Here is a 25844-nt window from a genome sequence, read left to right as displayed (position 1 = left end):
GAGACAGTCAGTCAGCAGGGAGAGGTCACTGTGAGAGGGTCAGCGGGGGGAGGCCACTGTGACACGGTCAGTAGGGGGAGGCCACTATGAGAGGGTCAGCAGGGGGAGGCCACTGTGACACGGTCAACAGGGGGAGGTCACTGTGAGAGGGTCAGCAGTGGGGAGGTAATTGTGACATGGTCAGCAGGGGGAGGCCACTGTGATATGGTCGGCAGGGGGAGGCCACTGTGACACAGTCAGCAGGGGGAGGCCACTGTGACATGATCAGCAGGGGAGAGGTCACTGTGAGAGGGTCAGCAGTGGGGAGGCCACTGTGACATGGTCAGCAGGGGGAGGCCACTGTAACATGGTCAGCAGGGGGGAGGCCACTGTGACATGGTCGGCAGGGGGAGGCCACTGTGACACGGTCAGCTGGGAGAGGTCAGTGTGACATGGTCAGCAGGGGGAGGCCACTGTGACATGGTCAGCAGGGGGGAAGCCACTGTGACATGGTCAGCAGGGGGGGAGGTCACTGTGAGAGGGTCAGCGGGGGGGAGGCCACTGTGACACGATCAGCAGGGGGGGGTCAGTGTGACATGGTCAGCAGGGGAGGCCACTGTGACATGGTCAGCAGGGGGAGGCCACTGTGACATGGTCAGCAGGGGGAGGCCACTGTGAGAGGGTCAGCAGGGGAGAGGTCACTGTGAGAGGGTCAGCAGGGGGAGGCCACTGTGAGAGGGTCAGCAGGGGGAGGTCAATGTGACACGGTCAGCAGGGGGAGGCCACTGTGGCACGGTCAGCAGGGGGGAGGCCACTATGACACGGTCAGCAGGGGAGAGGTCACTGTGAGAGGGTCAGCAGGGGGAGGCCACTGGGACACTGTCAGCAGGGGAGAGGTCACTGTGACACGGTCAGCAGGGGGAGGTCACTGTGACACGGTCAGCAGGGAGAAGTCAGTGTGACACAGTCAGCAGGGGGTAGGTCACTGTGAGAGAGTCAGCAAGGGGACACCACTGTGATACAGTCAGCAGGGGGTGTCACTGTGACACGGTCAGCAAGGGGAGGTCAGTGTGACATGGTCAGCAGGGGGAGGTCACTGTGAGATGGTCAGCAGGGGGAGGCCACTGTGACAAGGTCAGCAAGGGGGACACCACTGTGACATGATGGTCAGAGGGGGAGGTCACTGTGAGAGGGTCAGCAGGGGGAGGCCACTGTGACAAGGTTAGCAGGGGGGACGCCACTGTGACACGGTCAGAGGGGGAGGTCAGTGTGAGAGGGTCAGCAGGGGGAGGTCACTGTGACATGGTCAGCAGGGTGGAGGCCACTGTGGGAGGGTAAGAGGGGGGAGCTCACTATGCAAGGGTCAGTAGCAGGGTGGTCTCTGTGATATGGTCAGCAGAGGGAGGCCACTGTGAGAGAGTCAGCAAGGGGAAGCCACTGTGACACGGTCAGCAGAGGGAGGCCACTGTGACACAGTCAGCAGGGGGAGGTCACTGTGAGAGGGTCAGCGGGGGGAGGTCACTGTGAGAGAGTCAGCAGGGGGGAAGCGACTGTGACATGATCAGCGGGGGGGGGGGGGGGTCACTGTGACATGGCAGGGGAGACGTCACCGTGAGATGGTCAGCAGGGCAAACTAGGAGGGAGTAACAACTGGATTCTAAAAAAATAAAAGTAATAAAAGATTTAATGCAAACTGCCAAAAGGCAGATATATAAATGTATAATAATTACTCATAAGCAAATTTACTCTCTGGAGTCCATAGTCTTCCTAGGCATTTCTATGATAGTCTATAGGCATGTGTATGCCCACCTGCATACATACTCATGTGTGTGTGTGTATATATATATATATATATATATATATATATATATATATATACTCATCTCTGTATATAACTACATATATATGTTAAAATCTAGTAAGCACTCCACTGTGTAGTTATATAGGGTTTGCCTGTATCCCTGCCGAGAAAGAAATCTCTCACACAACATGGCCAATAGCTCTTAAATCCATTACTCAGTGCATGTTTGGAAAAGCCTAATCCCTCACACAGAGCCACCTAACTAATTCACCCTAAAAGTCAGGTTCTGGAGTCATCCATCTTCATTCTAAGGAAAGCACTCCTAGTTGGAAAACAAAAAATGAGACACAAAATACAACTACCTTCTTTATATAAGGTACATTATCTCAACCAATATGGAAATCAAAGAATTAAGAGTCAGAGCTGGGCAGTGGTGGTGCATGTCTTTAATCCCAACACTCAGGAAGCAGAGGCCAGCCTGAGCTACACAGAGAGTTCCAGGACAGCAAAGGATACACAGAAAAACCCTGTCTTGAAAATTGTAGAAAAAAAAAAAAGAATTAAAAATCAAAAAGGAGGCTCCCACATAAAGCTTGTTTTTTCCATTCCTATAAATTGTGTCAAAATTTTTATGGGATCTGCACTGAATCTGTAATTACTTTTGGTACGCTGGCCATTTTCATGTGTGAATTCTACCTTGCTATGAGCATGGGAGGTCTTTCCATCTTCTGATGTCTTTTCCCCTGTCCAGAATCAAAACCTCTAGGGCAGCAGAACTTAATTAAGGTCTTGGGAATAGGAAGCAAAGTCTCCCCAGTAGGCTGCAAAGGGTGGCAGTGAGTGGGACCAGCTCCATTTCCAGCCCGGGATTCCTGGACCCACGAGCCCTGCTGTGGAAGAAGTCGCAGCATATAGTAGACACTGATTCCACAGGACAGATGAACGTGCCAGTGAGAGTGAGGACAAGCAGACTGAAAACAAGAGCAACCTTGTTCCACGTCCTTTTATAGTCCTCATAGTCTATAGCGGTCACAACAATGTTAAAAGTCCAAAGTTCAAGTTCTCTTCTGAGATCCATCCAATCACCTGTAATCCTCAAAGAAAGACAGGAGACCAGCTGGGCAAACTCCAAACTCTGCATCTCCATGGCTGATGTCAAAGCAGTCTTCAGATCTCTACTCCTTTTTCATCTCTGTTGAATGCAACAAACTGCTTTCTCCTGGGCTGGTTCCGCTCCCTGTTAGCAGCTTTCCCTGTTAGCTCCCTGTCAGCGCTGTATCCCATGTCTCTGGCATCTTTAACATCTTTGAGTCTCCAAGGCAATTTCAATGTTACAGCTTCTTGTTTCAATGTCTGAGATTCCACTTGATCTTTTGAGCTCCTCCTAAGGGCTGGCATCACTTCTCCAGCTCTGCCCTCTGTAGCACTCTAAGCTCAGGTTGATCCACTCCACTACAGCTTCTGTTCTTGGTGATTATCCCATGGTACTGATACCTCCAATACACAAGGGTGTACCATTCCAACTAGGCTTCACCAATAGCCTCTCATATGCTCTCTTCATGGTGCCAAGGCTCAAATCCTCTGCATGACCCCTTCAGTCCTGGGCCATCAACTACAGCTGAGGCTACACCTTCTCCAATGGCCTTCCATGACCTCTCACAGTGCCAAGCCTCAGTTGTTCTTCATGACACCTTCATGCCTTCAAAACCAGTACCACCTGGGTAACTCTTACACATTACCAAATCCAGTCACAGCACAAGGTACAACCTTGGCTATCTCCAGAACACAGCTTCTTTGTGCTCCCAGAAAACAATTCCCAGATTTCAACTCAGTGATGCTGGTCTCTTCTTAATCATTGCTAATTTCTTAGCTCCAGCTAACCAGCATCAATTGTCGAAGTAGTTCCTTCCATTCTTAACTCTAGAGCCAGAGCCACATGGCTGAAGCTGCCTAGTTCTGCTACTTACAGGAACTAGAATATGACCCCCTTGAACTATTACATTATCACTGGCTTTATGTTTTCTAAATCCTCCACTGCTAAGCTTGGCTATCCTGATTCTTGCTCTGTAGATTGACCTTGAATGCAGAGATCAGCATGTCTGTCTCATGGAATTAAAGGTGTGTTACCACCATGCCTGGATCTAAATTTAGCTGGGTAGGATCTTGTCCCAAGGTCCCACTCCCTTCATAGAACACAGGATTTTGCTCCATTTCACTTCCTGGTATGTCTTTAATCCAAGTCTTTTCACCTTAGCCTCAGGCAGACTTTTCAAACAAGGGCAAAAAGTAGCCATATTCTTCACCAAAATACCACAAAAACATTCTTTGTGCCACATACTGAAATTCTTCTCCTTTGAAATCTCTTGGACCAGGTCAACACAGTTCAAATTACTCCCAGCAACAAATTCTTGAATATTCCTACTAGGATGACCCATTAAGCCACATTTAAAGCATTTCACTGTGTTCCAAATCCAAAGTCCCAAAATCCACATTCTTTCAAACAAAAGCATGGTAAGGCATATGACAGCAATACCCCACTCCTGGTACCAACTTCTGTCCTAGTTAGGGTTTTACTGCTGTGAACAGACACCATGACCAAGGCAAGTTTTATAAAAACCAAACATTTACTTGGGGCTAGCTTACAGGTTCAGAGGTTCAGTCCATTATCATCAAGGTGGGAGCATGGCAGCATCCAGACTGTCATGGCACAGGCAAAGCTGAGAGTTCTACGTCTTCATCCAAAGGCTGCTAGTGGAATACTGACTTCCAGGCAACTAGGGTGAGGGTCTTAAGCCCACACCCCCAGTGACACACCTATTCCAACCAGGTCACACCTATTTGAACAAGGCCACACCTCCAAATGGTGCCACTCCCTGGCCCAAGAATATACAAGCCACCACAGATAGCATCTACATAAGAGAGGAAAACATACTGTCCTACAGATTCCATTGCTGTAATGACACCCTGTGCCCAGAAAGCAAGTTGAGGAAGAAAGGATCTATTTGGCTTACACCTCCACACTGTATCCCATCACTAAAGGAAAACAGGGCAGGAACTCACACAGGCAGGAACCTGGAGGCAGGAGCTGATGCAGAGGCCATGGAAGGGTGCTGCTTACTGGCTTGCTCCCCACAGCTTGCTCAGCCTGCTTGCTTATAGAACTAAAACAAGCAGTGGGCTAAGCCTTCACCCACAAATCACTAATTAAGAAAATGCCCCAACATATGCAGAGCTTGCCTACACCTCAATCTTATGAAGGTATTCTCTCGACTGAGGACCCCTCCTCTATGATGACTCTAGCTTCTGTCAAGTTGACAGAAAACCAGCCAAGACACCTACAATATTTCTCTCTTTTGGATCAGGATAACTTTTTTAGCTTTATCCAACTACCAAGAAGTAATTTTATTTTTAACAAATGAATTATGTTCTATTGTGTGAATGTATCACATTTTCACAATTCATTCATCAGCTGATAGATATCTCGGATGTTTCCAACTTCTGCCTATTATGAACAGAGCTCTGATGAGCAATCATCTCTGTAGTAGGATGTAGAGTTCTCTGAGTATATATCCAAGAGTATATAGCTGGATCGTGAGATAGATCAATTCTAGCTTCCTAAGCAACAGTCACTCTGATTTCCAAAACTCCTGTATCAATTTGCACTCTCACCAGCAATGAATAAGTGTGCCCCCTTCCCCATATTCTCACCAGAACATGCTCATTTGTTTTATTGATCTTGGCCATTGTGACTGAGAACAATAAAATCTCAAAGTAATTTTAATTTGCATTTCCCTGAAAGCTAAGGATGTTGAACATATGAGAACTTCTCAGCCTCCTAGGTTGCAGTTTTTGACAACTCTGCTGAGTCCTATATCTTATTTGTTTAATTGGGTTATTTTTTCTTCAATGTTCTTGTTCAGTTCTCTATGTGTTTTAAATACTGACTCTCTATCAAATGCATCATTGGTAAAGACACAGCTCCTTCTGTAGCCTGCCGCTTTGTCTGAGCGATGTCGTCCTTGGCCATATAGCAGCTTTCAGCTTCATAGGTGCCGTTTATTAACTGTTGGTTCCTACGGGCAGATGAAACACGCTATCTTAGCTCCCTGACTGCCAAGAGCCTCATGCTTCTGTGGCCGCACCTTTCTTTCCCACCGTGGACTGCAGTCCCCTCTGAAACTCTAAGCCTTTTCTTCTTCACCTTGTTTTTAAGAGTATTCTATCGCAGCAACAGAAAAGGAACCAACGCTACAAGAAGAGAGTAATAACATGTATGGAAGGCTAGAAACAGGAGAACCAGGCTTCAGAACCTAGCCTGGGATACACGAGATACTAATTCAGAAAGTTAAAAAGAAAAATTAAAGGAAGAAGGTTTACAGAGAGGCGTACTAGTTAGATACAGAGAGATCAAGGAGCTGGCGATGCAGCTGAGAAGCAAGAACATGAAGTTCAATCAAGCATGATCAAGGCCCTTACTATGTTCCTAAGTACCACAAAGAAAAAAATAAAACAAAGATACCAAATGTTAATAGAACTCTATTATATTAATATAATTTCATTTATATTTACTAAATGTAATATTGTCCTACCATATTGCTTTTTGACAAATATTAAATTTTCTTTGGCTTTTTTGGTTTTGTGTGTGTGTGTACATTATGTGTGTGATATGTGTGCATGCCTGTATATGTACATGTTCATTCACATGTGAGAATAATACATATGGCCTTGTGTGTATGTATTCAGTGGTCAGGGCCCTAGGTGTTGGTCTTTGTCTCTTTGTAGTTTACCACTGCACACATCATGAAGGCTGGCCCACAACACTCTAAGGCGGCAGTCATGGGGTCACATATCAGATACTTACATTACAATTCCTAACAGCTATGAAGTAGAAGGGAAAATAATTTCCAGGTTGGGGATGACCGTGACATGAGGTCCTGTATTAAACGGTCGCAGTGCAGGGAGGTTGAGAATCCCTCCTCGGAGGCTGAGGCTGCCTCAGACTCTTCCTTCACTTCAGGAATGCACTGGGACTATAGACATGCTGCATCCTGGGGACGAAAGCTGAGCAAGCTTTACCCACTCAAGTCCTCTCCAAAGCCCTGCTGCTGCTCAAGAGATAAGTGCATGCTATGTAGTCTGGGCTTTCCTTAAATTCATAGCAATCTACCTGCCTCAGCCTCTCAAGTGCTGAGATTCCATGAGCACACCACTACTTCCAGCTTTACAAATGCTGAATTCATTTCCTTATTTATATACTAGGAACACACAAGTTTGAGAACATGCTATGTAGCCATTACCTTTAACTGTTGGTCCTCCACTGACTCAGTGCTGAGATTAGGATCTCTCTCTCTCTCTCTGCCTTGGTGGTTTTATGCTGTGCTAGGGATGCAGCCCAGATCCTGTGCATGCTGGGTAAGCACTCTGCCAGTTCAGCGGCCTCCTAGGTCACAACTACTGTTTTAGTGGAATCACGCTACTAGATGAAGAGGTTTTCTGTACAAGATATGCAATAGTTCATTCAAACTTTTAGGTATCCAACTTAAACCAGTACTTTATTTTTATTAAAAACATTGTGATTTCCTGCTCTCCCCACTCCCCCAATACCTGATCATGTTCCTCTTCCCTCCTCCCTGTCTCCTCTCCCATCTGGTTCCCTCCCTCCCTCCCTCTGCCCCCCATGATTGCTTTCTTCTCCCTTCCAAGTGGGACTGAGGCATCCTCACTTGGGACCTTTGACTTGTTAACCTTCTTGAGTTCTGTGGGTGTGTCCTGGGTACTCTGTACTTTTGGACTAATATCTGCTTATCAGTGAGTACATACCATGCATGTCCCTTTGGGTCTGACTTACCTCACTCAGGGTGATATTTTCTAGTTCCATCCATTTGCCTGCAAAACTCATGATGTCCTCATTCTTAATAGCTGAGTAGTAAGCAGAAAGAATGGAAATGGGCAACCTCGGGAGGTAGGAGGTGGAAAGTGGAAGGGGGGACCCTCTAGAATGTACCAGAAACCTAGGAGGTGAAAGACACTCAGAACTCAAAGGGAGGGACCTTAGATAAAATGCCCAACAGTGGGGAGAGGGAACTTGTAGAGTCCACCTCCAGTAGAAAGACAGAGCATCAAGTGAAGGGATAGGGTTGCCATCCCACAGTCAAAAACTGACCCAGAAATACCTGATCATGTTCCTCTTCCCTCCTCCCTGTCTCCTCTCCCATCTGGTTCCCTCCCTCCCTCCCTCTGCCCCCCATGATTGCTTTAAAAGAAGAACCACAGAGACAAAAATGGAGAAGAGACTGAGGGAAAGGAAGTTCAGTGGCTGGCACAAATTGGGATCTAGCTCAAGGGGAGGCTTCAAGGCCTCACACTATTAATGATGCTATGGTGTGCTTACAGACAGGAGTCTAGCATGGCTGCCCTCTGAGAGCCCCAACAAGCAGCTGAAAGAGTCAGATGCAGATACTGGCACGCAACCAATGGACAGAAGCCAGAGACCCTTGTGTTGAATTAGGGAAAGGCTGGAAGAAGCTGGGAAGAAGGGCGATCCCATAGGAAGACCAGCAGTTTCAACTAACCTGAAACACACACACACACACACACACACACACACACACACACACACACACACACCCGAGATCGCTCAGACACTGAGCCACCAACCAGGCAGCATACACCAGCTGATATAAGGCCCCTGACACATATACAGCAGAGGACTGCCTTGTCTGGCCTCAGTGAGAGAAGGCACAACTAACCCTAGAGAGACTTGAGGCCGCAGGGAGAGGGGAAGTCTGGTGGTGTGGAGGTGAGGACAGGAGGATGGGGACATCTCTTGGAGACAGGGGAGGAGGAATGGGATGAGGAACAGTCAGAGGGCAGACCAGGAGAAGGATAACGACTAGACTGTAAAAAAGATTAATAATATTTTTTAAAACATTGTGATTTGATAATTAAAATTGAATAATAAAATAACTAGATACTTCATATTTTATCTCCATGTATTCTTTTGTCAGAAGCCATAAATTTCTTCTAAAACTCAAATGTTTTATATATTTGATGTAACCATTAGTGTAGCATTAAAACATAACATTTTAAATAATGATAACAGAATGATTGAAGCAACAATTACAGTCTTTGATATATTAATGGATAGAACAATAATTAGCAGTATGAAGCTCTGCTATACCCCTGCTTTACTAGAAAAGAATCTACTGAGTTAGCTAAATCAATTAATCATTTCCATCTGCGGCAGCATGCACACTAGACTGCTCTAGCAGCTTTGCTTTAACAGAGAAAATGGATGTCTCATTTGGTGTTCAACCCATATCAACAGAAAGAACGTACTGAATAAGGCTTTCCAAACAGACTGCTTCTAGAGCCAACAAAGGGCTGGAGGCTGGAACATTAAGGAGAGAAACTTTTCCGGGAGTATCATACTTGGCAGCTCCTGGTGACTGGATCAGACTCAGTACAGAACATTCTTGTTTTACTTGTCTATATTTTCATAAAAACGATTTTCCATTCCAACACTTATATACATCTATGCATGGCAGTGTGAGAGCATTCCCTGACTTTTGATACATATGGTGTGCATTCAGTGACATCATTCCCCACTACACTTGCCAAGTTTAACCTCTTGCACAGACCACCAAAACACACTCACAGTCCCTATGGGACTGGAAGGAGTAGTTCCTGCAGAATGGAGAGGTTATTAATGCTTCGTCCATATAACTATACCCTCCCTATCCTCTCATAAATAAAACCTTTGTAATCTTATAATGTATCCAGCTTTCATTAACCCTTCAGTGTTGTTTCTTACAGTGAGTGTGAACACCCACTTGGTAGCTGTGTGCTACAGCAGGTGCTGTTCGCTGCATCTCTGTTGAAGAGATTGCAGAGTGGATTTTATTATGAAAACACATGGAAATTACTATGTGAATTGAAAATCATAATTCATGTAATTGATAGTTTCATTAATGACTGTGAAATAAAAATCAAAGCAGCTTTTCTACAAAGAAAGCTTTTGATAATGACCTGATTTTCTAATCTAAAGTTACACATCCTGTTTACAAACTTTTTAGATGACTATATAAGGGATTCTATGATCCTTCAAGATAGTTAAAAAAAAAAAAAAAAACCTTCATGGTTATTTGCAAAGATCCCTCTGAATTTTTTCCTTGATAAAGGGTCTATCCATGTACTCCGGACTGACCCCAAATGTGTGGCAATTCTGCTATCTTAGCCTCCCTGTGCTAGGGCTGCACAAGTGCCACCGCACATGGCTCTTAATTCCTTTTCAGTCCCCAAATGTGTGGCAATTCTGCTATCTTAGCCTCCCTGTGCTAGGGCTGCACAAGTGCCACCGCACATGGCTCTTAATTCCTTTTCAATCAGTAAAATCCTTGGCGTGAAGTGAGAAGCAGCATCACGCACATGAATAACTTCTAAGCCCTCATCACATGTGCAAGTATAGAAAAGTAAACAAGAAGAAATTGCTGGCAGGTAGGGCGGGCGGGGATGTGGTCTTCTTCACCTCACCCTGTTTACTGAGGTAACTCAGCAAACAGCAGAGCTCCGCAGCTCAAACCATTCAGGGTTTTAAGGTAAATGTCAAGTAACCTAATGTTTGAGCCGTGCTGGAAGTGGAGCTTTGTCTGAAGTTTCATGCAGTCTTCATACAGCCATCCCACAATGCATGTCTTCATACAGCCATCTCACAATGCACGTCTTCATACAGCCATCCCACAGAAGGCAGGGTGTACGTCTGTCTGATCACTACAGGACATGCCGAATTCAGAAGCAGTCACAATTTGGTCAATTTAAAAATAAGTCAAATATTATAAGACAAAATTGAGGATTTTGTGGGGTGAGGAGACTTGGGTCTCACTATGTCGCTCTGGCAGTCCTGGAACTATGAAGACCAGAATTGCTTCAAACTCAAAGAAATCTTCCTGTATGGGTATCTTGATTGCTGAATTAGAGGTGTGCACCACTACATCCTGCTAAGATCTAATTTTTATACTTTTTGTCTACTGAAGTTTTTCTAACACAAAGCCTCAAATTTGTTAGTCACAGCTGACTTTGAACTTGTGATTATCCTGTCCCTATCTATCTCCAAGTACTGAGATCACACGTGTGTGCTGCCATGCCCAGCTCACATCGTTTAAACTAAAATAGATGCTACCATACTTCCATTTACAAATGAACTTAAGAGAACTGATGCAATCTGGGAAAAGATGATTTTATTCCGCCTTTTTAAAGTACATTATAATAATAACACCATGAATCTCTGAAGCCCGAGAGTGTCTGGCTCATTGTAGCGCTTCCTAAGGATTAAGCACTTCGGGTGCTGGAGAGGGAGCTCAGCTGGCTAAAAACACCTGCTGCAGCTTTAGCACCCACAGGAGGAGGCTCCCAGCCACCTGTGTCTCCCTCCAGTTCCAGCCTGACAATCTAAAATCAATCTCAGGAAGTCACATGGCAGAAGTAGAGAACTGACTGGTGCAAGCTCTCCTCTGACCTTCATACTCTGCTGTGCCCACATAAGTGCTGACCACACACACACATACCACATACACACACCACAAATACACACACATCACACACACAGATGACACACAAACATACACCTCACTCACACAACATACAACACAGAAACACCACACACACATAAAGACACACAAATGCCCACTCACACAACTTAAAACACAGATAGACACACCACACACATATATACACACACACTATACTACACCACACACACACAGCACAAATAAACACACCCCACAGGGGCCCACACACACAATGTTTAGAAAGTTTTTAAAGAATTAAGTATTTCAAAAACAAATTCTATCAAAAAATATAAGATACAGATGACTGAGAAAACAAGAGTGGTTCAAATGTAAAATACGTACCACATACCAGGACATATAATATAATAGCTTCTAAATGTGAGTACGACTCATCACCAGAAGATGGCCAGCGCATGAGTCAGTGCATATGCCAATGTGTGTTTAGACATTCCACAATGTATTCTCTACCAAAACATTATGTCGTTCTTCTGAAGCACAGAACTCTCCTTTATCAACTGAAAGCCCGGTGCTGCAGCTACTTACACCAACACACACCTGCAGCAAGGAAACAACACTCACTGTACCTCACTCCATGTCTTAGGAACCCAGGTTTACAAACAAGCATCACACCATGGCTGCAGTTAAGTGGCGGAACTAGATTTTCCAACCTGCTGTGGGTCTGAGTGCAATACAAGCGAATGTTCACATAGAGGCCAAGGGCAATATGAGATGTCCTTCCTCCTCAGGCACCATCAATCCTGTTTTTAAGGCAGGCTCTTACTGGGAGCAGCTAGGCTGCTGTGAGCGAGTGAGTCTCAGAGATCTACTAGATCTACCTCCCAGCACCTGAATTACAAGCATCTCCACCACATTCAGCTTCTTACATGAGTGTTCATGGTTGCACAGGACTTTAATGACTGCGCTATCTCCTCAATGCATCAAACTATGTCTTTCTGACTCTCAAACCAACAAGGCTTGCTCTAGACCAATCTGATAAAATTGACAGAGACCTAAAGTACAAAGTGCAAACCCTCTAAGGACTTGAGTAGCCACCTAATTCACAATGGATACTTTCTAAGCTGATGCACATCCTGAAACGGCAGATGCTGAAACTGCACACAGTAACAAATGCTGAACATGTATCACTTATACGTGAGTCCTGTTTAAAGCCAACAACTGGCAGCATAAGCATGCTAGTCCCCGACATCGATGAAGGAGCAGAGAAATCCTCCCCGTTGGTGACAACAGTCATCTCAACACTGCAGTGCATTATTCAACTGTTGTGGAGACGATGATTTAAGGTTGCTGGGCTTCCGATCATATAAAAGAAAAGAAAGAAACGCGATGCATGACACGTATGCTGAAAATCTTAATAAACAATTGTTACTGCTTCCCATGTTTTTGTAATTTTGACACCTTACTATACATACACTTTCTATACATAAAAAAAGCTTAATGTAAAGTGTCCACCTCACCCATCTCCCATTCACCACCTATCTTGATCAAAAGTCTTTGTGCAGTGATGAACTACAACATGTAGGCTTGTGTACACTCCAGAAGGTTGCTGTAAGACAGCACCACCTGATGGCGCAATACTCAGAAAATACTATGATCACAAAAAGATGTAAGACTGTAGTAGTTGTACGCACATTTCCTTATGATTAATTTATAAATTAGGTGCATTAAGACAACAGTGCCAGGCTTAGAGGCACACACTTTTAATCTCGGCAGAGAGAGGCAGAGGCAGGCATATCTCCAAGTTCAAGACCAGTCTGGTCTACAGAGCATGTTCCACAACAGTCAACCCTACAGAGAAAAACCCTATCTCGGGGAAGAAAGAAAAAGCAACAAAAATAACTAATAACACCAGAAAACAATGATAGCAATATAGCCAATAACAACAAGGAACAATGATGGCACTGCAGTGAGTGACATCATTAGCACTGCCACTCCTGCACTTGGGACATCATGAAGCCAGGTGAAGGGTGACAGGAACACAGATACTGTCTCAGAAATCAGAGAATAGGTCTATACCTGGTATCCAAGTGACCACACAGCACACAGAGCACCTAGTGTAAATAAATACCTGACAAACAGAACAGTATACAGTTTAAAACCGATACGTTCATTGATCCTGGAATTTCCATGTAATATTTTAGATCACAGTAAACTGAAAATAATAAAAATTACAGAAAACGAACCCATACACAGAAAGAATTGCTACAAGTCGACAGCAGAGGAGTCTGACAAGAATTTCAGTTTCTATAACTAACACAAACAGATGAAAGCCAAGCTCTCCCAGAATCTTTTAAAGAGAAATGAATACACCTATAGCCAGGCAGTGGTACCCACACCTCCAATCACAGCACCTGGCAGACAGAGGGAGGAGGTGCATCTCTGTGTGTTCAAGGCCAGCCAGGTCTACATACTGAGTTCTAGGACAACCAGGGCTACAAAGGAAAACCTTGTTTCAAAAAACAAAAACAAAACAAAACAAAAAACAAAATCCATGGCAGAGAAACATATACAAACTCTAAGACAAGAAATCATAACCCTGGAACAGGACATAAACAAAAAACCTGTATAAACCATCACTAAGATCAAGGAGAAAGGAGCCGAGCCCTTGAAGGACAGACCGGCACTTTGTAAGAATATGTGTGACTTCCTATGACAGGACAGGGCACTCAGGACTCCAGAAGCAAGCTAGACTCTGTCAGACCTGGGGAGCAGAAGAATAGATACATTCATTAATGTTTAACTGCCTCAAAGCTCTGAATTCAGCCTTCAGCTCCTCTTCTGCATTACTAAAATTTTGCTACCATGAGCATGATATGGCTCTTTCTCAGTAGAGGGCACTGGAGGACTGGTCCATGAAAGAGCTCTCTAGCTCTTAGACAGGCGATAACACTGAGGACACTCTCTGGAATTTGCCCAAGTGAGTACTAAGAGTGACCAGAAACTCTCAACTGCAGCTGAGCCTGGTGACATCTTCCTGAGCCCTCCATGAGCTAGAAGCTGCAGGTGTGGACCACTCTGCCTCCTTTGCAGACAGGTGCTGAGCTCATTTTGCAGATTCCTGAGTCACTCTCAGCACCACAGCTACAGCTACAGCTACGTGGACACTGTGCACTCCAGGCCTCCTGCATGTCAAGTATCCTTGATTTCAATTTATTCTCTATTAACTAATGTTCCAGAGAGCTACTTTGCACTCTGCAAGCAAATACAAACCATTTTCACCCTGCCAGAAATGTCTCTGGATCCAATGTATTGCTTCTCCATCTTTTCAGAAGAGGCAAACAAATATGTGCAAGATTTCCACACATCTGCCCTTTCTCACTCCCCCCTCCTCCCCCTCTTCCTCTCCTTCTCCCCCCCCCCCCCAAGCTCTGGAATACCCTAGAGAATTGATTTAAGCTTACAGAGACATATTATATAACAGCTTCATAATTCTGTGTACAAAACTTCCCCTGTTTAAATAACTGTCAGCTGACTGGACCAAGAACTACTAGCAACATGAAATAATCTCAAAAAAGAGACACTCTAAAAACCTGACTGCTGTAACTGGCCTGGTTAGGCCCTTAGATATGAGAGAAACAAGATGCTAATTCACATGTTAATGGAAATATGCCCCATGGTTGTTAATTAAGTGACAAGAAAAACAAATATCACTGGGGCGCAAGTGGCTAATGCACTCTGCAATTTGTGAATGGTGTCTACAAGGGCCAGGGTATGGGATATATGATTCTTAGTGTATTTCAGGGCTTTTATACAGGACTTATAACAACTTTGAGTATATCAACTTAGTCCAAAAGATAATCAAAGATTCTTTAAGAGAAGCTGAAGAGGTGGCTCAGCAGTTAAAAGCTCCTGAAGAAGACCCAAGTTCAGTCACACAGCACCGCACTAAAAGACTCACAACCACCTGTAAACTTGTAGCTTGAAAGGACCCAACACCTTATTCTGGTCTCTTGGGGCACTCCCAGACACATGAGCATATATAGAGACAGACAGACAGACAGACAGATACATACAACACACACACAAATGAATAAAAATAAATTTTAACAAAATAATAAGTAACAATTGCTTTAAAAGTGAACATTAAGTTTCAAAGTGGAATGTTTTGTTTTTAAAGCCATTAAACTGCCAAAGAACTTTTGACACATAAATGACGACCATTTAGAAGATGAAAAGGAGAAAATGAGTCCAAATATTAAGTCAACAAAGATAAGTGGCCTAAGAATATAGTTCTAAAAAACATGCAAGATCTATGTGGAAATATCATTTATTACTACTGAATTGAACCGAGTATAAATATCCATCCTATTTTGAGCAGAAAGATTCAATGACACTAAGGTATCAATGTTTTATCTATGACTTATTTTTCATAAGAGTAATACAAAATACCAAGATAAGTTTTAACTAGGTTTAAGCAAGAATAGGCCCTGTACATTCACATGTTTGAGAGCTTGATCACTAGGAGGTAGAACTGTTTAGGAAAGATTAGGAGGAAGTGTACCACTGGGGTATGCAGGATATTCTCTTGTGCACTGTGTAGAAGCATTCACCTATCAACAAAGAGCTGAATGGCAGGATTGGAAGGTGGGACATCCAGCAGAGGGGGTGGGGGGAATTCTGGGAAAGAGTCATGAGCAGATTTCGCCTGGACTAGGACAACACTGACAAATGTGACTGAGGAGAGGTAACTAGCCATGTGGCAGGCATAGCCAGTCAGAGAATAAGCCAAAGCCTACGGCCTGGGCATTAATTCATAAATAAATAAGTCTCAGAGTCATTATTCTGGAAACAAAGAAGACAGATAGAAAAGCTCCTGGCTATAGGGGTGGGCTTTGAGGTTTCAAAAATCCATACCAGGATGTTCCATTATTTATATCTGTATCATGCTTATAAGTCAAAACATAAGCTCTCAGCTACTGCTCCCGCAGCATGCCTATAGGCATGACACCATGCTTCCTGCTACATGGCCAAGGACTCACCCTCTGAAACTGCAAACCCCCAACAATCTCTCTTCTGTACACTGCCTTGCTTGTGGTGTCATCAGAGTAACAGAGAAGTAACTATGACACTAGGCAACTGGACTCTCAAGTCAGTAGCCCTGGTTAATCCCATTGGTAAGATAAAATAAACTAGTTGGATTCTCAAGTTAGTAGCCCTGGTTAGTCCCATTGGTAAGATAAAATAAACTAGCTGGATTCTCAAGTTAATAGGCCTGGGTTAATAATCCCATTGGTAAGATAAAATGGAAATGAGGAAAATTAATCCAACTCACATGCTAAAGTATGTAATTATATTGCTTAATTTATTATGAATAAAATGTGTACCTGATAATGATTATTAGTATGGTTGTGATGCTAAATACACATATCAGTGAAAATAAAGATAAACTTCAGACATAATACAAATAGAATGAGAATTTATAATATAATAAAGACAAAATTCAGCATCAGTAGAGAAATATGGGTTGCTATTTTGGAGTAAAAATGAAGTTGGAAGGGCTAGAGATAGCCCAATGGAGAAGAGCACTTGCTGTTCTTGCAGAGGCCCTGAGTGCTGTTCCCAACCCCCACATGGTCGTCACAAATGTCTGCAACTCCAATTCCATAGGACCCAATGACATGTTCCAGATTCTGCAGGTGCCAGGAACACACACAGTGCACATTACACATGTGCAAGCAAATGTTCAAACATACAAAAAAAAACTTTTAAGAAAAGAGGATGAATATGCTTATACTAAAATTCTAATTTGATGAAACACTTAAGTATAAAAATGAGCACTTTAATGGAAGGCCTTTTAAAGTGTGATCGTATGACCAAAAGTTATACAATAAAAGTAGAAAAATATATACAATTAAAACTCTTTGCAGCATTTGTTTTTTTGAGAGGGTTTCTCTGTGTCGCTGTTGCTGTCCTGGAACTCACTCTGTAGACCAGACTGGCCTCGAACTCATAGAGATTCCCCTGCCTTTGCCTTCTGAGTACTGAGAATAAAGAGATGCACCACCATGCCTGGTGCATTTTTAAAAAATACATAATGAAGTCAAAACAATCTAAGAAAATATAAAAATTACAAGGAAATATATATTCACTATAAAACAATGTATTATTAAAAGCTTGAAAAACAGGATATCTAAACAGGATGGCTCAGGAGGAAAAATAACTGTAAAGAAGCCTAGTGACCCGAGCCTGTGCCTGGAACCCAGAGCACATACTTGCTCACACGAACACAGGCACACATGCACACATATACACACATACATACACATAGACAAACACATACATATATGCACACACAAACACACATACACACTTGTATAAACAAACATACACACACATATATATACACACAATAAATAAATACAAATAAACATTTTTCTAAGCATCTATATATTCAATATAAAATGGCCAATTAATATGTGGTTATCAAGAAACAGATACAAAAGTATTAAGCTACAGAAGGAAGTAAAGGCACAGGCCAGGAGAATATATAAAAATACAACTTCATAAGCATGCATACTTGTACACATAATTTAATGGCTATAGGTAAAATCTTTAAATGCACAAGCAATCCGTAGTAGTACAAACAAAACTAGGTATGAGAATTGCCTTTGGCAGTGGATCTGCAGAGACAGAGTCAGGTGCCAGAAAGGGATGAAGCCATGAGAAGATCAGCTGGCGTTTCACTCAGTTCCCAGCATGTACACCACATAAGGAATTACGTGTATGACTTACATAGTCAAAAGTCATTAATATTTTAAAGTGAGTGGGAACTGTTGAGGGGTTAAGAATTTAATAGCTATATATTCAGTATACGTCCCTCTGCAGGGAGCAGCTTCTAAATGAGGTGCTGTGCAAGACAGAAATAACAGAATAAAAATTTACATCTACTTACATAAAGCACTTTTTAAATTTGCAATATTTATGAAGAGATGCCCAATGTGCTATAAAATTGAACATTTTTAACAGCATTTTCATCTTTATTACTTAATAAATAAGGGGGCTTCTTTGCCCGAGCCTGAAACCAAATTCTTCATTTTAAATGATGCTTGACTCCATGCAGAACTTAGATGTCCAACCTCTAGTACTACTGAGAGGGCCAATGCAAATCACAGAATCCTGCAACTAATAAAACTAATAAAACATCAGGTCACAATACAGACGCAGATGCCATAGCCAACCATTGAACTAAACATGGGGACCCCAATGGAGGAGTTAGGGGAAAGACTGAAGGAGCTGAAAGAGTCAGCAACCCCACAGGAAGAACAACAATATCAACCAAGAAGATCCCTCAAAGCTCCCAGGGACTAAACCACCAACCGAAGAGTACATGTGGAGGAACCCATGGCTCCAGCTGCATATGTAGCAGAGGATGGCCTATCTGTCATCAATGGGAGGGGAGCCCCTTGGTCCTGTGGAAGCTCGATGATGTAGCGCGCTGAGGCAGGGGGCTGGGGGGGGAGTACCCTCATAGAAGCTGGGGGAATGGGGAAGGGGGGATAACATTTGAAATGCAAATAAAGAAAATAAACAACAACAACAAAAACCCACATCAGGTGACATCCTAGCAAACTCTCTCCACCTTACAGAGAGAGTAGGCATGCCAAAAACCAGGAACAACCTGTAGCCCCAGCAGGCAGAGCATCTTGAACTCCAACCCTCAAACTATACGCCTCAGTCTATCAGCTTAATTTCCCTCCCCGACATCCCAGCACCAGAGAAGAAGGGAAACTACTCAAACTGCAGCCAAAGACCTGCTCTTGCTTGCAAACTCTGACTGAGAACTAACCTTTATGAGAACAGCACTTGATACAAAGAAGGGATGCATCAGAGTCTGCGGCACTGGCGCTTACAAGCTGCAGGAGGGACCTTGACTCTAGGGGCCTACCTGAGACGCTTGGGTTCCCAGGAAGGGTTGGCTTCAGCTGGGGGCTGCTACCGAGCAACTAGTGCGGTGAGGGAGGTTAGAGGGGGAAGATCTGCTGGATCCACTGCGGGTGAGCTGGGGCAGGAACAGAGGCTACGGGAGTCTATCGCAAATGATCTGAGGTAAGGCGTTGGAATTGAAGGAGCAGGGGATGAAGTGAAGAGCTACAGCTGGCCTACCTGCAACACTGGCAGGGCTGGCTCTCCAGTTCCCATGAAGGGTCTGCTGGAGTTGGGGGCTTACTCATCAACTAATCTGGTGAGTAAGGCTGGGGAAGGGGAGATCTGCAGGGTCCACGAGAGGAGAGGTGGGGCAAGGAGGTTACCACAGCTGTTCTTCTGCAGAGCTGGGGGCTGGACTTGAGGGATGGAGGGAAAGACGGCATCTGCAGTCAGCCTACCTGCTTCCTCACTGCAGTGGCCTGTGGGTTTCCATGGGGTGGGGTCTGCCGCAGCTGGAGGTTTGGACAAAGCAATTGCTGGAAGCAGGACACTTAGGAGTCTGGATAGGATCTTCTACAGGATCCATCTGAGATGAGGGAAGAAGGAAAAAGAGGCCCTGCAGCAGGCACCCAACTGCAGAGGTAGGCCACTAGGTTTGGAGAAACTGAGGGAGAGGTGAAGAGCAGCATGTAACTGTCTTGAAGCACTGGCCGGTGGGCTCCAGGGAGTGTCTTGTCTGTGGAGTTTGGACTGGAATAAAGCTACGAGTGGTGTACTGAGGTTGGGGAGGGGGGAGAGGAGTATCTGTAGAGTCAACTATAGTTGTTGGATGGGGCACTGCCAAGGTGTCCTTCTCCTTAGCTGGGGATGTGACTTCAGAGGAAGAAGTAAAAGGTGAAGACCTTTAATGAGCCTATGTGTTCCCTGGCAGGGGTGGCCTGTGGGATGGTTCCCTGGGAGTGCCTGCTGGAGTTGTGGGCCATGATAAAGCAACTATTTTTAGAATGGTGGTTAGAAAGGGAAAGTCTGTGGTATTCCCTGAAGATGGGGGGCAGAGAGGAGGCAAGGGATTTGCAACATGTGGTGTCTGTCGTTCTGTAGAGCTGGGGATTGACTTGGGCACTACACTGGGAGGATGGAGGGATGGGTGAGACAGCATTTAGCGTACTTGTTTCTCTTGCAAGGGTGGCAGGAGGTACCCAGGGCAGTCCCTCTTGAGTTTGGAGCTGGAAGGGAACTTGGGCGAGGAAATTCTGTGTGATCCGAGAGAGGTGCAATCAGGAGGAGACGCTCCAGCTGTGTTCTGCTGCACTATGGGAATGAGACTGGGGGCGGAGGGGGGGGTACTGGACTTGGAGGTATGGAAGGAGGGGCAAAGAGCTGCAATTAGTCTGCCTGCTTTCCTTGCAGGAGTGGCCTGTGGGTCCATAGAATGTCTGCTAGAGTTGTGGGCTGAGATACAACAATGACTGTGGGGAAAGAGGTCAGGAGGGGTAGACAAGTGAGACCCACTGGAGATGAGGCAGGGCGGGGAGGTTGCCAAAGGTGTTTTGCTGCACAGCTAGGGACAGGACCTGGAGGAACAGAGGGTGGTGTGAATATCTACAGTTAGTCTACCTGCTTCCTGGCAGGAGTGGCCAGTGGGTTCCCATGGAGGGTCTGCTCAAGTTGTGAGCTAGTATAAAGCAACTACCAGGGTGAGGGAGATTGGGGGAAGATCTGTGGGACCCACTGAAGATGAGGTGGGATGCCACAGGTGTTCTGATACAGAGGTGAGGATGACACTCGGAACTGGACCTGGAGAAATGGAGGGAATGGTGAATATCTGCAGTCACCTAACCTGCTTCCCTTGTAGGTTCCTTGTAGGACTTGTGGGTTCCCAGGTCATAGCTGCTTGAGTTGGGAGTGGGAACAAAGCAAGTTCTGGGTAAAGGGGATTAGGAGGGATCTACTGGGTCTGCTGGAGATGGGACAGCAGAGAAAGAGGCTCAGCAGGAATTCTGACTCAGGCTGGGATGAGACTAAGGATTGGACCTGGAGAGATGGAGGGGGGCAAACATTTATCCTTGGACCATCTGCTCCCCTGGCACGAGTGGCTGTTGGGTTTCCATGGAGGGCCTGCTGGAGTTGAGGGCTGGGATGAAGCAACTAGTTGGGAAGGGGTGGGTAGGAAAGGATGATCTGTGGGGTCCACTAGAGATGAGGCAGGAGGGGGGCTGCTGATGGCGTTCTCATGCGAAGCTAGGACTTAGCTGTGGGGGCTGGGCTTGGAGGAATAGAGGGGGAGGTGAAGCAGCCTACCTGCTTCCCTTGCAAGCGTGGCCTATGATACAGTAACAGGTTTGATTATGACAATTACATACATAATTTTGTTTCCTCTTCTTTGTCCTGTTCTCCCTTATTCTCATGCCTCCTACCTCCCTCCACGGCAAGTGTCCTCTGGTTTTCATGTGTAGTTCGTACACATGTACACACATGTGCCAGTACAGTTGCCCACAGACACCAAAAGCATCACATTCTCCTCAAGTTGTCTTCTAGCACCTTTTTTTTTCATTCCTGCCTTCGTTTAATTTCATTTTGTGGGGAGAGAGGTCAAAATAGAGCAAGCCTGAAGAGAAAGAAGGCTACCAAGCTGAATCAATCTATATCTTTGATGATTTTGGGCTAATCGACCAAGGAAATGCTATTTTGAGAGATAGACTCTGTATTTGTGTTGACAGGAAAGGAGAAAAGGCTTTGGACCCCTTCCAGAGTGATATGGATTAGATATGACAGGGGAAGACCCCTGAAGATCTTAGCTACAGAAAAGAAAAAAAAAAAAAATCAAACAGGACAGGTAACTTGATTTACTGCTTCCTCCATATGGGAACAGCCCTGTAATTGGCTTAGACATAAAAATGTCCCTACCAAAACTTCAACTAAAATTAGACAATAAATCTTGTTGGTTATGGAATCCTTAACATTCGCCGTGCCCTCCTTCACATGGTATGAATGAAAATTTATTAAAATTGGTTGTTGAGCTGGGCAGTGGTGGCGCACGCCTTTAATCCCAAGCACTTGGGAGGCAGAGGCAGGCAGATTTCTGAGTTTGAGGCCAGCCTGGTCTACAGAGTGAGTTCCAGGACAGCTGGGACTATACAAAGAAACCCTGTCTCGACAAAAGAAAAAAAGAAAAAAGAAAAAAAAATTGGTTGTTGATCAAATTAATTCATAAAAGGATAGTTGCCTTTCACCTGTTCAAACAAGGAGCAAAATTCATCCTTAGTGATCTGTGAACCTTGTGCAATCCATATGAATATTTAATAGTACTAAAACTTGCTGTAAGATTCACATATTGCAGAGTGCACAGCTCTAGGACTCACATGGGGCGCTGAGATGACCTTCTGTTCCAGCCCCTGCCTCCTGGGGCTCTTCCCAGAGACAGCTTCCAGAACAGCTTCAGGAACAGCTGCTGACTCCGACGCACTCGGTTCATCCAGCCTCGCGGGGGTCCAGTCGGAACCTCACGCCAGCCCTGAGCCTCTGAGTCTAACCCAATGTTCTAATTTTCCTAGCACTCCCCGTCCCTTGAAGATTTCTGTCACCCCAATTCAGCAGGAAAAAGCTGTGGAGAGTCGTCATCCCAGTCCCCCGGGTCTGGGTATCTAGTCATGGTTATTTTTTAAATTATAGATAGGTTGTCGTTTTAAGGGATAATTTGTAAACGATCATAATTTTGAAGAGGGAGGAAATATTAGATGGATTACTAAGTTTATTCTTGAATAAAGCATTGTATAGCCATAATTTTACATTGGTAGAAATCTTTATAAATGATACAAAATTGAAGTTATAATTTCTTACATTGGTGCAGAATTTAGATATTGATACAGATTTAAGGTATTCATTGGTATAAATCTTTGTATATTGATACAAAATTTGAAATTAATATTGTTACTCTTAGATAGGCGCTGTGCTTATTCAACTCACTTAAGAATATAGAGCTTTGACCCAGTCCTTCTATAGCTGCTATTATAATCTGTCTAGGACGATTAAGTAATACAAGTTAAGGATCAGATAGTACTTATGGTCACATTAGATTCTGATTTAATTAAAATAAAGCATTTTCAATATTATCCAAATAGAAATGTCTAAGAGTACTCAAGGTTTAACAGTTCAGATATACTTTATATAAATTTCGAAAGTCTTCAAAGACATCAGAAATCCACAGACCATGGCATTTATAATCATTTATTATTAGAATTTTGACCAGGAGACATAGTGAACCTCATAACCTCCAGAGAGAGTTGCTCTAGTTGTGACAAGGTAGCCACTGGGCAAGAATTGCTCTAATTCATCCTTAGGCAAAAGAATACTGCCCAGAAAAGGACACCCAATGTGGGACAGTCGACAGCTTAGCTCTGCCAAGACAGAGGGAGCTAGTAGACCTTCTATGTTCACAGAGGACCCTGACTCGCTCTCCCTATTTTTATCTTCATTTTACTTATCATATTGCCTACTATAACGCTAATACCTAAAAATTATTCAAGCATTTTCCACTTCATTGAACAAGAACAGTTTTAAACTTAAAACCATAACAATAGAGATTCAGAATTCAAATCTCTTTTCAAAAAATAAAAAAGAGCCATATGGTTCAAGGCTTCTTACTGTTAAGATGTTTAAAAACACACAAAATATACATGAGTTGCTAATTGGAAAAAATCATTGTAGAATCATGGTCTTCAACACTTACATAATTGCAAACTATCTCATACCCTAAAGTTCTACAATTCCGTATTTGTTTGTTCTCACATTACTCATGCTTCTATATTTCGCTTTTAAGTTGTTTTTACTCAGAATCAAATATATGCACTTTAAATAATATAATTACAATATGTAGTGTAACCTAGAACATAGCCAGCCCACAGCCAGACCAGTGATAATCACCTCCGCAGACACTTGCTTGGAAAAGGCATTTTCCTAGTAATGAGATACAACATTTTACCAGATAACATTTTTCTATTTTCTAAGGATTAATCTTTATTTCTGGAATGGGCAAATGATAGTATTGACATTTTGCAGAAATAGATAGTAGTTATCCTAAACTGTTCTTAGGGAGGGAGAGCCAAAAGTCTACCCTCATCCCTTTCAAAGTATAAACTCAGCATTGAACTGCAATTCTTTCTGATGAGGCCATTTAATTCTTTCACCAGCCACAAGGGTCTTACACATCTACCTACACAGTTCAGTGTCTCAGAATCGATGGTGACTGCAATGCGCGCCTCGGAAACCTCATCACTGGTAATCAGCATCCACGCCCCATGTCCATCCAGGAACGCACAGCTCTCATCTACAGTAGCAAAGCAATTTCATAAGACAATCTCTCGAGTTATTCAGATCTATGAAACACCACAAAAGAGAGCTGTGAGCGGTTATCAAGTACCTGCAGTCTATAAGCTCCATGCCAGAGTGTAATGAAAATCAAAGCACAGACCTACGAGATGGGCACTGCAGTCTAGTCTTCACCCAGCTCAACACATGCATTTACATATGACACACAGTATTTCTTCTTTAATTTCTTTGTGTGTGATTCTGTGTGGGGTGCTCTGGGAGACTACCAGAGGGCATTAGATGCCCAGGTGTGGGTTCCTGGCTGGCATGGGGGCTAGGAACTGAACTCTGGTCATCTAAGCAACAGGAAATGCTGAGTCATCTTTCCAGACCCAACACACACAACATTTCATGTTAAAGATAGTAAACAAATATATAACTTCATTTTAATGCATTTAATGCATAAATATATTTAATAAGCATATGTTAACAAACAAAACATACCTATATTTAGCACTTAAAGTACAATCATACATAATTTTAACATACAGAGTTTGGTCTTCTTAGAACTACTTCACAGTAGAAACAAACCTGAGATTTTCTGTAAATGTATTTCGGAAAGGTTAACTGTGGAAGACAGCCCATCCTGAAGGGAGGCAGCACTGTCCCATAGCCTACGTCCCAGATGGATTACAAGGGAGAGAGCAAGCTGGGCATGGGGATCCACCTCTCACCAATTCCTGACTGCAGGCAGTGTATGACCTAACGCTCCTATTGCCCTTCAAGCTGGGAAACCAATGTTTCCCTTTGAGTTTTAGCATCACTAAAGAAAGAATGGACAGGGAAGGAAGCTTGTGGACAATTTATTAAAATTGAAAGAACACATCAGGACAAGTAACTTGAAACTCCCTGCAGTTACCAGGAAACAGGGAGATGGAGGAAGTCAGGTCAAGTCTGAGGAACTGAGAAGCCCAGGGTACCCCAGAAAGCATGCTGAAGGGTTTGGCCAGTATCCAAGGAAAGGACAAAATATGCTTAGCAGGGAGGCCTTAGCTCTCATCTCAATGGGCGCCTGATTCTAGGTTCTGTAACACCAGGGTAAAGGACTTCAGCAGGAACACATGGCAAAAAACAGAGTTAAAGTCAGGCCTAGCACCTTTTAGCCCCAGTGCTCAGGAGGTACAGGCAGGAAGAACTCTGTTGATTCAAGACCAGCCTAGTCTACAAAGCAAGTTCAAGTCCAGCCAGGGCTATATAATGAAACCATGGGGGGTGGAGAGGAAGGGATGGTCAGTGATTAAGAACAC

General features: G+C 44.0%; 1 protein-coding gene across 5 annotated transcripts in view; it reads right to left on the bottom strand.

Annotated features, from left to right (window-relative positions):
- Window positions 1-25844, bottom strand: part of Ttc28 (tetratricopeptide repeat domain 28) — a 409996-nt gene that overhangs the window by 352019 nt on the left and 32133 nt on the right. For 2 of the 5 annotated variants that reach the window (XM_030254334.1, XM_030254335.1), the window contains one exon: window positions 19689-19816. The exons of 2 other annotated variants lie outside the window; for them this stretch is intronic. The gene's annotated coding sequence lies outside the window, so the exon portion shown is untranslated. Of the gene's footprint in view, window positions 1-19688; window positions 24557-25844 lie in introns of all 5 variants that reach the window. One more of the 5 variants, XM_030254333.1, reaches the window with a different exon arrangement.

This window comes from Mus musculus, chromosome 5, assembly GCF_000001635.26.
Source record: "Mus musculus strain C57BL/6J chromosome 5, GRCm38.p6 C57BL/6J".
NCBI classification, from domain to species: Eukaryota; Metazoa; Chordata; class Mammalia; order Rodentia; family Muridae; genus Mus; species Mus musculus.
Note: the sequence above shows the minus strand (reverse complement) of the source record. Positions and strands in the feature narration are given on the sequence as shown.